The sequence below is a fragment of the Pseudorca crassidens genome, chromosome 15, assembly GCF_039906515.1.
Source record: "Pseudorca crassidens isolate mPseCra1 chromosome 15, mPseCra1.hap1, whole genome shotgun sequence".
In the NCBI taxonomy this organism is placed as follows: Eukaryota; Metazoa; Chordata; class Mammalia; order Artiodactyla; family Delphinidae; genus Pseudorca; species Pseudorca crassidens.
The window spans coordinates 14,279,012-14,296,945 of NC_090310.1; the positions used below are offsets into that span (position 1 = coordinate 14,279,012).

Genomic DNA, 17,934 nt, shown 5'->3' on the forward strand with positions numbered 1-17,934 from the left:
CCGTTCAGTTTGTTGTACTTTAGAGCCTCGGTCTTCTAATTTGGTTCTAAGAGAAGCAAGTCTGGGGAGATCGTAAGTTCCCCATAATGGCAATTGGAGTTCTAAATTGTTTTTGGTTAGGCTGGTCAAATTAGTTTAAAATGTGTATAAGTTTTTCGGGTTTTTTTCCTTTTGTTTTTTGGTTTGGTTTGGGTTTTTATTGAAGTATAGTTGATTTACAATGTTTCAGGTGTACAGTAAAGTAATTCAGTATATATACATATGTATAATATGTGTGTGTATGTATACTTTTTCCAACGCTTTTCCATTATAGGTTATTACAAGATATTGACTGTAGTTCCCTGTGCTATACAGTATGTCCTTGTTGTTTATATTATATATAATTGTGTGTATCTGTTAATCCCAAACTCCTAATTTATCCCTCCCCCAGCCCCTTTTCCCTTCAGTAACCATAAGTTTTCCATGTCTGTGAATCTGTTCTGTTTTGTCAATAAGTTCATTTGTATTATTATTTTAGATTCCACATATAAGTGATATTTTTAAAGGTGTATAATTTTTTAAATATACTCTAGAGATCTTTTTTATTTTATTTTAATTTATTTGATTTTTGGCTGCGTTGGGTCTTCCTTGCTGTGCGTGGGCTTTCTCTAGTTGCGGCGAGCGGGGGCTACTCTTCGTTGCGGTGCCCGGGCTTCTCATTGCGGTGACTTCTTGTTGTGGAGCACGGGCTCTAGGCACGTGGGCTTTAGAGCAGTGGCTCAGTAGTTGTGGCACACGGGCTTAGTTGCTCCGTGGCATGTGGGATCTTCCTGGACCAGGGATCGAACCCGTGTCCCCTGCATTGGCAGGCGGATTCTTAACCACTGTGCCACCAGGGAAGTCCCAAGGTGTATTATTTTTTAAACATAAAACCTGCTGGAGTCCCAGAAGGAGGACCCTCCTGAGAAAATTTAGCAGATTGGGATTCCATTACTCAAAACCAGAGGTTCAAAAAACAAACGAGGGACTTCCCTGGTGGCGCAGTGGTTAAAAATCCGCCGCCAATGCAGGGGACACGGGTTTGAACCCTGGTTCCAGGAAGATCACACATGCTGCGGAGCAACTAAGCCTGTGCGCCACAACTACTGAACCTGCACTCTAGAGCCCGCGTGCCGCAACTACTGAAGCCCGCGCTCCTACAGCCCGTGCTCCGCAACAAAATAAGCCACTGCAATGAGAAGCCTGCACACCACAGCAAAGCGTAGCCCCCGCTCGCCACTGGCGCACAGCAACGAAGACCCCACGCGGCCAAAAATAAACAAAAATCTTTTTTTAAGTTTTAAAAAAAAAAACAAGCACTCCCCAGAAAGGACAAAACCTTTAAACAGATCCCAAATAAAGCCGGAGCTCAACTGAAAGGAGGGAGCTCCCATCTGAGAGAAGACTTAACTGAAAGGAAAAAGACAACTCACAGAAGCAGAGGGCAGAATGGGCCTGAGTGAGCACCTCCCGTGGCTCCAGGGTTCGTTAATTTCTCAGGGGTTTGTCTCCTTGGGATTCCACTTCTGATCATCATGTAATACTGACCTTAAAAAAAACAAAAGAGCCAGTTATAGTACCAACAAAACGTGTTTATTCGTGAATAGCAGAGAATCGCAATCAGGACATGCAAAATATGGCAAACCATAGGCAAGTCCAGAGAACAGAGGAGAGAAGGTTGCTTTTATAGAGGAAAGTACTACCTAACCAGGTTCATTTGCCCAACAGGCAGGAAGCCAAACAGATGCCAATGTTTGTAGCAAAGAAAGGGTTTATTCACGAGACAGCCAAGAGAGGAGATGGAAGAATACGTCTCAAATCTGCCTCCTTCAAGGCCAGGGGCTTGGGATATTTATGGGGAAAGAGTGTAGGGTTGTCAGAGGTGCAGGGGAGGTGATTGTTGTTCTGCGCAGGTGCAACTGAGCATCACGCTTCATAGTATGCGTGTTCAGAAAATGGCAGCATTAGCACTATCTGAGGGTGAAGTTTTCTGCCCTCTGATGTCAAAAGGTGGACATCACACAGGCCCAGATGAATGGTCAGTGGTCTTGGCCAGTTTGAGTTGGGCAAGAACTAGTTCCTAAAAAACAACTTAGGCAACTGTTATAGTGACCCATACATCAGAGGTGTTATCTATAGGGGGTGGTTAAGAGTCTTGTGACATATTGTCTAAGCTATGTGAAGCTTGGAGGGTCTGCTGTTTACCACAGTGGCTGCATCAACTTACTCTCCCACCAACAGTGTAGGAGGGTTCCCTTTTCTCCACACCCTCTCCAGCATTTATTAGTTGTAGACTTTTTCATGATGGCCCTTCTGACTGGTGTGAGGTAATACCTCATTGTCGTTTTGATTTGCATTTCTCTGAAGATTAACAACGTTGAGCATCTTTTCATGTGCCTGTTGGCCATCTGTATGTCTTTGGAAAAATGTCTAGTCAGGTCTTCTGCCCATTTTTTAAACTGCGTTGTTTGATACTGAGTTGTATAAGCTGTTGATATATTTTGGATCTTAACCTCTTATCAGTCATAACATTCGCAAATATTTTCTCCCACTCAATAGGTTGTCTTTTTGTTTTGTTGATGGTTTCCTTTGCTGTGCAAAAGCTTTTAAGTTTAATTAGGTCCCATTTATTTATTTTTGCTGTTTCCTTTGCCTTAGGAGACCCCAAAAAAATTATTGCCACAATTTATGTCAAAGAGTGTTCTGCCTATGTTCCCTTCTAGGAGTTTTATGTTTTCAGGTCTTACATTTTAGGTCTTTAATCCATTTGGAGTTTCTTTTTGTATATGGTGTGGGAAATGTTCTATTCATTCTTTTACATGTAGCTGTCTAAATATCCCAGCACCACTTATGGAGGAGACTCTTTCCCCCATTGTATATTCTTGCCTCCTTTTTCATAGATTAATTGATCATAAGTGTATGGCTTTATTTCTGGACTCCATATTTTGTTCCATTGATCAATGTGTCTGTTGTTGTGCTAGTACCATGCTGGGTTTTTTTTAATTTTTATTGGAGTATAGTTGATTTACAGTGTTGTGTTAGTTTCAAGTGTACAGCAAAGTGAATAGTTATACATATATCCACTTTTTAATATTCTTTCCCCATATATGCCATTACATAGATTTGAGTAGAGTTCCCTGTGCTCTAAAGCAGGTCCTTATTAGTTATCTATTTTATTAATATATACAGTGTATTAACACATAGTATATGTAATACATAGTATATGTCCATCCCAATCTCCCAATTTATTCCTCCCCCTACCCCCCTTGTAACCATGAGTTTGTTTTCTACATCTGTAACTCTATTTCTGTTTCGTAGGTAGTACATTTGTACTCTTTTTTAGATTCCACATATAAGTGATATCATATGATATGTGTCTTTCTCAGTACCATACTGTGTTGATGACTGTAGCTTTGTCATCAAAAGTCAGGGAGCATGATACCTCCAGCTCTTTTCTTCTTTATCAAGATTGCTCTGGCTATTTGGGGTCTTTATGTTTCCATACAAATTTTAGAATTATTTGTTCTAGTTCTATGAAAAATGCCGTTGGTGTTTTGATAAGGATTGCATTGAATCTGTAGATTGCCTTGGGTAGTATGGTCATTTTAACATTATTAATCCTTCCAGTCTGAAAACACAGTATATCTTTCCATGTGTGTCATCTTCAATTTCTTTCATCAATGTCATACTTTTTGAGTACAGGTCTTTTACCTCCTTAGTTAGATTTATTCCTAGGTATTTTATTCTTTTTGATGCAATGGAAAATGGGATTTTCTTTTGCTTTCTCTTTCTGATACTTTATTATTAGTGTATAGAAATGCAATAGACTTCAATAATTTTCTATCCTGCAACTTTACTGAATGCATTGAGGAGCTCTAGAAGTTTTTTGGTAAAAATTTTAGGGCTTTCTATATATAATATCATGTCATCTGCAAACAGTGATAGTTTTACTTCTTCCCTTCCAATCTGGATGCGTTTTATTTGTTTTTGGTGTCTGATAACTGTGGCTAGGACTTCCAATACTATGTCAAATAGAATTGGCAAAAGGGGGCATCTTTGTCTTGTTCCTGACGTTAGAGAAAAATTTTTCAGCTTTTCACCATTGAGTACGATATTAGCTGTGGGTTTGTCATAAATGGCCTTTATTATATTGAAATATGTTCCCTCTATATCAACTTTGAGAGTTTTTATCATGAATGGATGTTGAATTTTCTCACATGCTTTTTCTGTGAGTATTGAGATCATATGGTTTTTAAACTGATAGCCTTCTTGGGAGGCTAAAAGGCACAAAAAAGAAAGTATCAAACAGGATTTTTAAAAGCATCATAGGGGGCTTCCCTGGTGGCGCAGTGGTTGAAAGTCCACCTGCCGATGCAGGGGACACAGGTTCGTGCCCCGGTCCGGGAAGATCCCACATGCCGCGGAGCGGCTAGGCCCGTGATCCATGGCCGCTGAGCCTGTGCGTCCGGAGCCTGTGCTCCGCAATGGGAGAGGCCACAGCAGTGAGAGGCCCGTGTACTGCAAAAAAAAAAAAGGCATCATAGGAGTAGAAAAAGCCCAAAGTCTATTTGAAACAGAGTTGGATAGACAGTAATTTAAATCTTACTAGTTGTGTGAGCTTGGTATACAGCTGGTAGGTTTTTTAGTGTTTGCCCATCCCATGATCTTTCCATTGTTTGTCTAGAATCTGTCTCTCAATCTTTCTACACGTGGAGAGATTCTTGCAACCATATGTGTGTGCCTGGCTCCAGGCCCTCCTAAGAAGACACAAGTGTCTCTCTAAGGAGTTTAGAATCGAGACAGAGGAACAATCAGGTTTTACAAGTGCCTGGACCTATAATTTATGACTTGAGTTGCGGGGCAGCTATTATTCTGTACAAGGATGAGGTTGCCAAGAAAAAGAAACCATTCTGCAGGAGGAGAGAGATGAATCGTGGGTGTGTTTCCTGGGTTCCCAGCACTTTCCAGATTCGGACTCAGAACACCTTCCTGAGTCTAGTGGCAAGTCTGCCCTTGGGTTCAGCAAAACATCCCAGGATCCTTAAAATAACCCTCCTTGCCCCTCCCTACCTTTCTTCCTTTGCAAGATTAAGCCCCAGTGGGTCTCTGTGACTTGCAACCAGAGCCTGCTAAGACCTGTGAGCAAAATTGCTCACATAATTGCTAATCTCACTAAGCCTCAATGTCTGTATTTATAAAAGGAGGCATGGAATATCTACCTCATCCGTTGGTGATGATCTAAGTGGAATAATATATGCAAAATACTTAGAACAATGTCTGGCACACAATGGGCTCAGTAAAGTTGCTCCCTCAAGTCGTAAGAGGGAACTCTGTACTGCCCCCTGCTCTGGGGCAGAAGGACTGGGGTGGCTCCCGTGACTATTACGCGGTCTCTGCCTGGAAGCCTGGGCATCCACAGAGAACTCGTTCTGACTGGCAAGGAAATGCTAAGGTGCCTTTCTGTGATTTCAGTATCTGGAGATGTGTTTTCAAAAAGCTGCTTTCCTTTTAAGAATAGCCTTCCTGGGCCTTTTAGGATAAACCTTTCAAAATACAAAGACAGAGCTTTTTCTTCCTCAACTTAAAGCAAATCAATAAACAGTGCCAGATGCTGAAGACACAGTGGCGAGCAAGTCATACCCTTTGCCCTCAAGGAGCCCACAGGCAATAAAGGAGATACAGTAGTCTCCTTTTATCCGTGGTTTCACGTTCTGCGATTTCAGATACCTGCAGTCAACCTCAGTCCAAAAATATTAAATGAAAAATTCTGGAAATCAACGAGTCGTAAGTTGTAAACTGCTTGCCGTTCTGAGTTGTGTGAGGAAATCTCACATCGTCAGCTCTGTCCCACCCAGGACACGAATCATTTTTTTTTTCACACACACACACACACACACACACACACACACACACACACACACACACTGTGTTTTATTTTTACAAGAGATAGATAAACTGACACCAAGCATTGTAAATGGATGACCACAACAAAAGCAACAATGTGGGTTTCCCTGGTGGCGCAGTGGTTGAAAGTTCGCCTGCCGATGCAGGGGACACGGATTCGTGCCCCGGTCCGGGAAGATCCCACATGCCGCGGAGCGGCTGGGCCCGTGAGCCATGGCTGCTGAGCCTGCGCGTCCGGAGCCTGTGCTCCACAACGGGAGAGGCCACAACAGTGAGAGGCCCGCGTACCGCAAAAGATAAAAAAAAAAGCAACAATGATTGCAATTACCAAACACGAAACGCGAATCATTTCTTTGTCCAGCATATCTGCCCATTAGTTACTTAGTAGCCAGCTCTGTTATCAGATTGAATGTGTTCAACTGACCCTTATTTTACCTAATAATGGCCCCAGGGTGCCAGAGGAGGGATGTTGGCAATTTGGATGTGCCAAAGAGAAGCCGTAAAGTGCTTCTGTTACGTGAGAATGTGAAAGTTATCTACTTAATAAGGGAAGGGAAAAAATCATATGCTGAAGTTGCCAAGATCTACTGTTAAGAACAAATCTGTCCATGACACTGTGAAGAAGGAAAAAGAAATTCATGCTAGATTTGCTGTCCCACCTCAAACTGTAAAAGATATGGCCACAGCACATAAGTGCTTAGTTAAGATAGAAAAGACATTAAATCTGTACAATAAGATATTGGGTGGGCCAAAAAGTTCATCCCAGTTTTTCCATAAGATGTTATAGAAAAACTGGGATGAACTTTTCGGCTAACCCAATTATTATGAAAGACCGCATTCATATAACTTTTATTACAGTATATTTTTATAATTGTTCTATTTTGTTATTAGTTGTTAATCTCTTACTGTACCTAATTTCTAAATTAAACTTCATTATAGTATATATAGGGCTTGGTACTATCCAAGGCTTTAGGCATCCAGTGGGGGTCTTGGAATGTATCCCCCTCAGGTAAGGGGTAACTACTGTATATCTAAAAATACATCATTGCCTCACATCCCATTGTCGTGGAATAAATGCAGATTTTACTTTATAATGCTCCAGTCAATTCTACTCACTCCCAGAACATGCTAAGAAATCAGATGTGCCTACTGCTTTCTCTCTGTAGGAAATATTTTGTGGACTGTTCCGTTCAAATGATTGATTTGGAGGAAAACAATTATTGATGCTATAAAAGTGAATTCCTCTGGGTGTCCACATCAACTAAAAGAGCTACGTAGTTTTTATTTTGCTGCAAAATAACAAATCATGGTGGGACTTCCCTGGTGGTGCAGTGGTTAAGAATTCGCCTGCCAATGCAGGGGACACAGACTGGAGCCCTGGTCCGGGAAGATCACACATGCTGCGGAGCAACTAAGCCTACTGAGCCTGCGCTCTAGAGCCCGCGAGCCACAACTACTGAAACCCGTGCTGTGCAACCGAGAGAAGCCACCACAGTGAGAAGCCCGCACACCACAACGAAGACCCAATGCAGCCAAAAATAAATAAAATAATTTTTTTAAATGCACGGTATTAAAAAAATATTTTTTAAATCATGGCAGATGTTAAAAATAGAATTTCTACTAAAATATGGAGGCAGAGAAGAAAAATATTAGAGAGCTTTTTGATTTTAGTTCCAGGCAAATAATAGAGATGGATTTTCTTTGTCTTATTTATATATTGCCTCGATAGAGTGTTGGAAGTGTTCTTGGAGCAGATACTGGGGTTTCTAGAATCATCCCTGCCCTGATCCTCCCCAGTAACTCTCAGGAGATGTGTAACCAGAGCAAAGCAGGGTCTGAGGCCATGGGTGACCGAGGGCTGCCCTGGCACACCCTGTAGAGGGAGGGGCTGCTGCAGCTTCTTGGGATGTTCTCCTGCCAGAGCCTTGGTTACCAGAGTGCTCCTGAGTCCGAACACCCCAATCCTGAACAGCTTCCAGGAAAAATAAAGTGCCTAAGGGGAACTGCTGTAAAATTTCAAGTTGACTGAAATGTGCATTTACGAGTGACAAAACTTTGGGGTTTTCTTGAGAAACCCTAACTCACACTGTCGCTGTCCATCAAACACTGAGCCCAGCTGGGCTAGCGGTGAACGCCCATCTTCACAAGAGCCAACTCCCCTACAAGGAGAGTAGCAACTGGTGTTGGGGGCCCAGAACGTCTGCCCCCTCCTTCCCGCTGCTTCACCAGGAGGGAGGAGGGCCTGTGGGGTGGAGGGGGTTCTGGGGTCAGAAGGCAGGTTCCAGCACTGCCAACCACCCGCTTCAGCAACCTCTTGCTTCCCATGGGGGATTCTCAGTTGACCCCCTGGTGGATGGGGATTAGAATCTCCAGACTACCTTTCATGAGAAACAATGTTACGTGAAAGCCATTTTGAACTTGGTACATGTTGGTAATAATTTATGAGCCCGTTAACCTCTGCCCCAACTTGTCTCCACACAGCTCACAGGGAATAACAAAAACATGGGGTGATGACACAGCACAGCACCGAGCTGGACCTTCCATCCCCAGTCCCTGAGGAATCCACTGCACTGGTAAACACTAAGTGTCCCTGGAGAAGCCCCCTTGGTCCTCAGGCCACCTGCAAAGCCACCTTTAAGGCCGAACACACTTTTTCATGGTCAGTCTTCATTCTAATCCCCAGCCTTCAGGAAGTCCTGTGATGACCAGAGACAGGAAACTGAGTATCACATCAGGTCACAGATATCACAGGCTTATATGAGAAAAAGACCCAAAAAAGGGACCCTAAAGAAGAAACATGATGTCCTGAGGGAACTGTGTCTTCCCAGGGCAGGGAACACACCTGTGAGCCTGGACACCTGAGGTCAGCAGAATGTCCCTCCCAAGGTGGGCACTATAGAGAGAAAAGGACGTCGATTTTTTGCAAAGAAAATCCCTGCCCCTTGACCTTTGCTCACCCTAATAGTCTCAGAACTCAGGTTACTCCTACTAGAACTCGATGCAAACAGCCCTAGCCTTTTCCCATGAAATGATCCATAAATATATCTCATGAGGAGCTCCTCAAACCACCCTGAAAAGAGAAACTCAGTCACGCATGGAAAAATGCATGACACCTCAAGCCAGAAATGAGGCTGAATCGCCATGAAGCATGCTCACGGTGAGGGGGAAGTAAAGGACACCAGACACTTCCAAATCTTGTGCAATGTTCAGATAAACCATCTCGACTTCATCCTTTTAGAACAGGTCAGTGATTATACTTGCTGTTCCAAAATGTCTGGCATCTAATCTCCATCATTTTGCTTTAAAGCTATTATTTTGCCCTTAATAATATTCCTGAAATAATCTCCGCTTTGGTGGTGCCCACTTTGGATTTTTTATTAGTTTAGTAGGTCTAGTATTTCTTTGCCCACGAAGTTTGTGAGGACATTTTCATATTTCACAAAATTGGGTCTCCCGTGGAAAAGGAGTCGAGAGCAGCAATGTTGCCACAGCTGCACTCATGCCCTATAATTCTGTCTCTGTTTTATAGTGCTTAATGATCATTAAATACTAAAATAAGAATGCCACCAACAGTTTCAGGAGGGTTTGTTATCTCTGCACTGTGTACTAGATAAGCATAACTTTTTAAAGAATTATGAATCTGATGTGTCCCAAGGAGTTTCCAAGTAGCAACATTAACTTCATGTTTAATATCACAAAAACAAAAGTACAGATGAAACAGACCTGGTTCTATCACTTATTAGCATGAAGCTTCCAGAAGGTTCCTTAACTTCAGTAAGTCATGGTTTTATCATTTAAAAAAAGATGGAGTTCTTATCTTCGGACAAAAGTGTCTACTGAAGGCCTCTTTTGTACTCATTTTTACCTTGATGTGATTGTCATCATCAAGGCCACTTGCAAATCATGGAATCAGGCCCAGGGCTGGATGGACCATCCCATAATAACCAGACAGCAGGTACCAGGTACTATTTTCTCAGCACTCACTGCGGGCCGGGCACAGGGCTGAGGACTTCGCACACCATCTCATTTAACCATGGCAACCCTTTGGAGGTAGTTTATAGCGTCATCCCCACTCTGTTAAATGACGAATTCAAGTCAGCTTGAGGGAAAGTAATTCCTTCAGGAAGCAACTGTGCAGGATCAAATGGCGATGTCTGATTTGTGGTCCATGAATTATTGGATCGTGATTGTGATGACTGTAAGAGCTGAGTCCTTTGCCTTGCTTTATTTGTCACTAAATGATGATGGAGCCCCCAGCTTTGGGACTCGCAGCCTGGATTGGAGTCTTTGCTCACCCCGCCTACCAGTGATGTGACACTGGACAAGTGTCTCAGCCTCTGTAAGCTTCGGTTTCCTCACTGACAAAATGGCAACGATGGTCATAATTTGTAACACACTAGGGCTGTTGCGAGGATCAAAATTAAATAATACATATAAAGCACGTGCACAGTCCTGGCACATAGTAAGCAATCAGTGGATGGTGATTATTATGATTCTTATTATCATGATTTTATTCAGCCCAAATTTGAGAAATAAGCACTCATCCTCTGTTTTAAAAGATTTACTAAAGTACAGTCAATTTACAATGTTTTGTTAATTTCTGCTGTACAGCAAAGTGACTCAGTTATTCATATATATACATTCTTTTCCATTATGGTTTATCCCAGGACATTGAATATAGTTCCCTGTGCTCTACAGTAGGACCTTGTTGTTCATCCGTTCTGCGTATAACAGTTCGCACCTGCTAATCCCAAATTCCCAATCCAACCCTCCCCCACTCCCCCTCCCCGCCAACCTTGGCAACCACAAGTCTGTTCTGTTTGTGAGTCTGTTTGTTTGTAGATAAGTTCATTTGTGTCATATTTTAGATTGCACATATAAGTGATATATAATATTTGTCTTTCTAACTTGGTATGATAATCTCTGGTCCATCCATGTTGCTGCAAATGGTATTATTTCATTCTTTTTTATGGCTCAGTAGTATTCCATTGTATATATACCACATATTCTTTATTCATTTATTGATGGACATTTAGGTTGTTTCCATGTTTCGGCTATTGTGAATAGTGCTGCTATGAACATAGTGGTGCAAGTATCTTTTTGAATTATAGTTTTATCCGGATATATGCCCAGGAGTGGGATTGCTGGATCATACGGCAACTCTATTTTTAGTTTTTTGAGGAACCTCCATACTGTTTTCCATAGTGGCTGCACCAGCACTCATGCTCATAATCTAAATAGGTGTGATCCTTATTTATTTGACAAATCTGAGCCTATATTTTGATTCAGTTCAATGAGTATTTACTAGGCATCTACTAAGTGCCTAGCATGATGAAGAATTTTTAAAAGGCATGCAGGCCTTTCTCACAAGAGTCTGATGCCTGAGAAAAGACAAGATTTATACCACAAAAAAACAATGCCTAGCAAAGAGAGGGCATCCTGTGATATATTTAAAAGTATGAAACTGGACAGAATCTAAGCAAAAAATATGGTGCAGAAAATAAGGAGAGAAAATGAAGGCTTTTAGGAGGAGATGGTAGTTAAGAAACCAGAACAGGTAGAATTAAGGACGAGGGGAAGGTGAGGAGGATATTTAGCTGCAGCACTGGACCCCTTCCTGGCCATCAGGAATGACCCCCTGGGCCTCTGTCCCTAAGTTTCACAAAGCACAGGAGACCCACCCAGCACATGGTGGTCCTGAAGATATTTACTCTGAGGCAGCAGCTCCACCTGTGTGAGAAAGCCAGGCTCATGAAGGCTAGTTGCCATTCAGTAAAGGAAGAAAAGCTGCATGCAGTACTAGTGCCTGTGGCGGACTTCTGCTGATAGGCACCGGGCCTGAGGGTGCATCCTTCATCCAGGAGGTAGGCTTGCTCGGAGGGCTAGAAATCAGAGTACTGGACGGAACCAGACAGACGCAGGCCAGGCTGGTCTCCTATGACTGTCCTCTGTTTCCTAAGTTATCTCAGAGCCGTCTCCTTGAGCAGCTCCCAGAGCAAGTGCCTTCAAACCTTTTAAACCACAACCACAATAAATACATTTTACAAAATGACCTAACACCTACTTATACATGCATGTAAGTGAAATGGAAATAGGAGTTTCATGAACTGAATGCATGTGATACACTTGGATCTTTTCTATCCTGATGAATGTTTTTATTCATTTTTAAATTGAAGTAACATTGGTTTATCACATTATGTAACTTTCATGTGTACAGCGTTACATTTCTACTGCTGTATACCCTACCACATTCTCACTACCAAATATTTAGTTTCCATCCATCACCATACAGTGATCCCCTTTCCCTAGTTCACTCTCCCCTGTGCTCCTTCCCCTCTGACAACCACTATTTTGTTCTCTGTATCTATATGTTTGTTTGGTTTGGTTCGTTCATTTATCTTATGTTTAATTTTTTATATTGCACATATGAGTGAAATCCTATAGCATTTGTTTTTCTGTCTGACTTATTTCACTTAGTATAATAACAAGTTCCACCATGTTGTTGCAAATGGAAAGATTTCATCTTTTTATGGCTGAGTAGTATTCCATTGTGTCTGTGTGTGTGTGTGTGTGTGTGTACATATATACACATATGTATACCACATCTTCTTTATCTATTTACCTGTTGATGGGCACTTAGATTGTTACCATATCTTGGCTATAGTAAATAAGGCCTCCATGAACATAGAAGTGCATGTATCTTTTCAAGTTAGTGTTCACATATTCTTTGGCTAATACCCAGAAGTGGGACAGCTGGATCATATGGTGGTTCTATTCTGAATTTTTTGAGGAATCTCCATATTGTTTTCCATACTGGCTGCACCAATTTACATCCCTACCAACACTGCACAAGGATGCCCTTTTCTCCACATCTTCACCAATACTTATTTCTTGACTTTTTAATAATAGCCATTCTAACAGGCATGAGGTGGTATCTCAGTGGGGTTTTGATTTGCATTTCTCTAATAGTGATGTTGAACATCGTTTCATATGCCTGTTGGCCATATGTATGTCTTCACTGGGAAAATGTCTATCCAGCTCCTCTGCCCATTTTTTAATCAAGTTGTTTGTTTTTTGTTATTGTTGAGTTGTATGAGTTCTTTATATATTTTGGATATTAACCCCTCATTGGATATATCATTTGCAAATATCTTCTCTCATTCCATAGGTTGTCTCCCATTTTGTTGATGGTTTCCTTTGCTGTGCAGAGCTTTTTAATTTCATGTAGTCCTGATTGTTTATTTTTGCTCTTGATTCCCTTGCCTGAGGAGACATATCTAAAAAAGATATTGCTAAGACCTGTGTCAGAGCGTATTGCCTATGTTTTCTTCTAGGCGTTTTATGGTTTCAGGTCTTTAATCCATTTTGAGTTGATTTTTGTGTATGGTGTGAGATAGTGGTTTAGTCTTATTTTTTGCACATGACTGTTCAGATTTCCCCACACCATTTATTGAAGGTACTATCCTTTCTCCATTGTATGTTCTTTGCTCCTTTGTCAAATATTAGTGTCTATATATGCATGGGTTTATTTCTGGATTCTCAACTGTATTCCATTGATCTATGTATCTGTTTTTCTGCCAATACCATGCTGTTTTGATTCCTGTGTTTTTGTAATACATTTTGAAATCAGGGAGTGTGATTCCTCCAGCTTTGTTCTTTTTTTTTTTTTTCAGGATTGCTTTGGCTATTCAGGGTCTTTTGTGGTTCCACATACATTTTAGAATTTTTTGTTCTAAAAAATGTCCTTGGGATATTGATAGGGAATGCATTGAATGTGTAGATTATATATATGTCCTTATCACCTAAGACAATGTTAATTCTTCTAATCCAAGAGCACAGATATCTTTCCATTTATTTGTGTCTTCTTTAATTTCTTTTAATAATGTCTTATAGTTTTCAGTGTACAGGTCTTTCATCTCCTTTTTTGCAATTGTAAATGGGATTGTTTTCTTTCTTTCTCTTTCATTGTTAATATATAGAAGTGCAGTAGATTTTTGTATGTTGATTTTACTGTATTTATTATTTCTAATAGATTTTTGGTGGAGTCGTTAGCGTTTTCTATATATAAAATCATGTCATCCTCAAACAGTGATGGTTTTACTTCTTCCTTTCCAATTTGGATGTCTTTTTTTTTACTAATTACTCTGGGTAGTACTTCCAATACTAAGTTGAGTAAGAGTGGCAAGAGTGAGCATATTATTCTTCTTCCTGATTTTAGAGGGATAGCTTTCAGTTTTTCACCATTGAGTTAGCTGTGGGTTTATGACATATGGCCTTTATTACACTGACATACATTCCTTCTATACCCACTTTATTGAGAGTTTTTAATCATAAATTGGCATTGAATCTTGTCAGATGCTTTTTCTGCATCTGAGATGCATATGAGATGATCATGTGGTTTTTATCCTTCATTTTGTTAATGTGCTGTATCATGTTGATTGATTTGCAGGTGTTGAACTATCCTTGCATCTCTGGGGTAAATACCACTTGATTATGGTGTGTGATCCTTTTAATGTATTGTTGTATTTGGTTTGCTAATATTTTGTTGAGGATTTTTGTATCTGTGTCTATCAGAGATACTGGCCTGTAATTTTCTTTATTGTGTGTTGTCCTTGTCTGGTTTTGGCCTCATAAAATAAGTTAGGAAGTGTTCCCTCCTCTTCAGTTTTTTGGAAGAGTTTGAGAAGGGTAGGTATTAAATCTTCTTGGAATTCACCTGTGAAGCTGTCTTGTCCTGGACTTTTGTTTTGGGGGTGGCTTTTTGTTTACTGTTTCAATCTTTGTACTAGTGATTAGTCTATTCAGATTTTCTATTTCTTCATGAGTCAGTCTTGGGAAATTGTATTATTCTAAGAATTTGTCCATTTCTTCTAGGTTGTACAATTTCTTTGGCTTATAACTGTTCATAATATTCTCTTATAATCCTTTATATTTCTGTGCTATTCATTGTTATTTCTCCTCTTTTGTTTCTGATTTTATTTATTACAGAATTCTCTCTTTTGCTTAGTGAGGCTAGCTAAGAGTTTGTTAATTTTGTTTATCTTTTTAAAAAAATAGCTCTTAGTTTCATTGATCTTTTCTATTGTCTTTTTACCTTCTATTTCATTTATTCCTCTTTTTTTAATAGATCTTTATTGGAGTATAATTGCTTCACAATACTGTGTTAGTTTCTGTTGTACACCAGAGTGAATCAGCCATATGCATACATATGTCCCCATATCCCCTCCCTCTTGAGCCTCCCTCCCATCCTCCCTATCCCACCCCCCTAGGTCATCACAAAGCACTGAGCTGATCTCCCTGTGCTATGCTACTGCTTCCCACTAGTAAACTATTTTACATTTGATAGTGTATATATGTCGATGCTACTCTCACTTCACCCCAGCTTCCCCTTCCCACCCTGTGTCCTCAAGTCCATTCTCTATGTCTACATCCTTATGCCTGCCCTGAAACTAGGTTCATCAGTTCATCATCATTTTTTTTTTTAGATTCCCTATATATGTGTTAGCATACGGTATTTGTTTTTCTCTTTCTGACTTACTTCACTCTGCATGACAGTCTCTAGGTCGATCCACCTCACTACAAATAACTCAGTTTCATTTCTTTTTATGGCTGAGTAATATTCCATTGTATATATGTGCCACATCTTCTTTATCCATTCATCTGTTGATGGACATTTAGGTTGGTTCCATGTCCTTGCTATTGTAAATAGTGCTGCAATGAACATTGTGGTACATGTCTCTTTTTGAATGATGGTTTTCTCAGGGTATATTTCATTTATTTCTTTTCTTTATTATTTCCTTCTGTCTACTGACTTTGGATTTCACTTGTTCTTATTTCTCTAGTCCTTTAGGTATAAGTTTAGATTGTTTCTTTTTAATATTTATTTATTTATTTGGTTGCGCCAGGTCTTAGTTGAGGAACGCAGGCTCCATAGTTGTGGCATACAAATTCTTATTTGCAGCATGCATGTGGGATCTAGTTCCCTGACCAGGGATTGAACCTAGCCCCCTGCATTGGGAGTGTGGAGTCTTATCCACTGCCCCACCAGGGAAGGCCCAAGGTTAGATTGTTTATCTGAGATTTTTCTTCTTTCTTGAGGTAGACCTGTACTGCTATAAATTTCCCTCTGAGTACTGCTTTTGCTGCATCCTATAGATTTTGGTGTGTTGTACTTTCATTTGCATTTGGGTAATTTTTTATTTCCCCTTTGATTTATTCATTGACCCAATAGTTGTTTTATAGCATGTTGTTCAGCCTCCACATATTTATAATTTTTCCACTTTTCTTCTTGTAGTTGATTTCTAGTTTCATACCACTGTGATTGGAAAAGATGCTTAGTATGATTTCAGTCTTCTTAAACTTACTGAGACCTGTTTTGTGTCCCAACATATAGTCTATCCTTGAGAAAGTTCCTTGTTGACTTTCTGTCTGGACAATCTATCCATTGATGTAAATGGGGTATTAAAGTCCTCTACTATTTTTGTGTTGCTGTCAATTTCTCCCTTTAGGTCTATTAAGCACTTTTTTATATGTTTTGGTATCTCTGTGTTAGATACATATATATTAATTACTGTTATGTCTTCTTGATGAATTGTCCCCTTTATCATTATACATTGTCTATGTTTGTCTCTTGTTACCTTTTTTGGCTTTAAGTGTATTTTGTCTGATGTAAGTATGGCTACACCCACTTTCTTTGGGCTTCCATTTCCTTGAGTATCATCTTCCATCCCTTTGCTTTTAGCCTGTGTTTCTCTTTTTTAAATTTTATTTATTTATTTATTTATTTTTGGCTGTGTTGGGTCTTCATTGCTGCACGCAGGCTTTCTCTAGTTGCGGCGAGTGGGGGCTACTCTTTGTTGCAGTGAACGGGCTTCTCATTACAGTGGCTTCCCTCATTGTGGAGCACAGGCTCTAGACACGTGGGCTTCAGTAGTTGTGGCACGTGGGCTCAGTAGTTGTGGCTCACGGGCTCTAGAGCACAGGCTCAGTAGTTGTGGCACACGAGCTTAGTTGCTCCATGGCATGTGGGATCTTCCCGGGCCAGGGATTGAACCTGTGTCCCCTGCATTGGCAGGCGGATTCTCAATCACTGCGCCACCGGGGAAGCCCGAGCCTGTTTCTCTTTAGAGCTGAGGTTAGTCTCCTGGAGGCAGCATATAGTTGCATCTTGTTTTTTAATCCATCCAGCCACTCTGTGTCTTTTGACTGGTGAATTCAATCCATTTACATTTCGGGCGATTATTGATAGATAAGGACTTAGTACCACCATTTTATCTTCTCTGGTTGCTGTGCACCTTTGCTGTTGCCTTTTCATTGTGTTTCTCTCTGCCATTTTGGTTTGGTGGGTTTTTTATGATGTTTTCTTAGTTTCTTCTTTTTTAATGCTTTGTGTCTCTTATTTATATTTTGTGGCTATCATGGGATTTTTATAAAATATTCTATAAAATAGTTCTTCTTCTGCTGATAACATCTTATGTTCATTTACCTATATGGGTTCTGTCCTTTCCTTCTTCCCTTTTGTGTTTTTCTTGTCTCAAATTATCCCTTTTTATTCTGTGAGTATGTTACCAAATTGAAGTAGCTATAGTTATTTTTCTACTCTCCCCTTTTAACCTTTAGGCTATAATATAGTGTTTAAAAACCAATTCTGATACAGAGTTGCAATTTTCTGATTGTCTATTTATCACCTTAATCAATGTTTTGTGTAGTTTTGCCTTTTTGTTTCTGGTAGAATTTCTTCTAACATTTCTTGTAAGATAGGTCTAATGTTGATGAATTCTCTCAGCTTTTGTTTGTCTGGAAAAGTCTTTCTTTCTCCTCCACATCTGAATGATAACTTTGCTGGATAGGGTATTCTTGTGTGGCAGTTTTCATCTTTCAGTATTCTGAGAATGTCATTCCATTCCCTCCGGGCCTGCAGAGTTTCTGCTGACAAATCTGCTCATAGCCTAACAGGAGTTCCTTTGTAGGTTACCATCCTTTTTTCCTTGGTTGCCTTGAAAATTCTTTGTC

The 17,934-nt window shown here is 40.3% G+C and overlaps 1 long non-coding RNA gene across 1 annotated transcript in view; it reads right to left on the reverse strand.

Moving 5' to 3' along the window:
• LOC137206843 (uncharacterized) overlaps positions 1-17,934 on the reverse strand; it is a 58,967-nt gene that overhangs the window by 19,509 nt on the left and 21,524 nt on the right. Inside the window, exon 2 of the long non-coding RNA XR_010934851.1 lies at positions 1,452-1,566. This is a non-coding gene — a long non-coding RNA (uncharacterized lncRNA). The remainder of the gene's footprint in view (positions 1-1,451; positions 1,567-17,934) is intronic.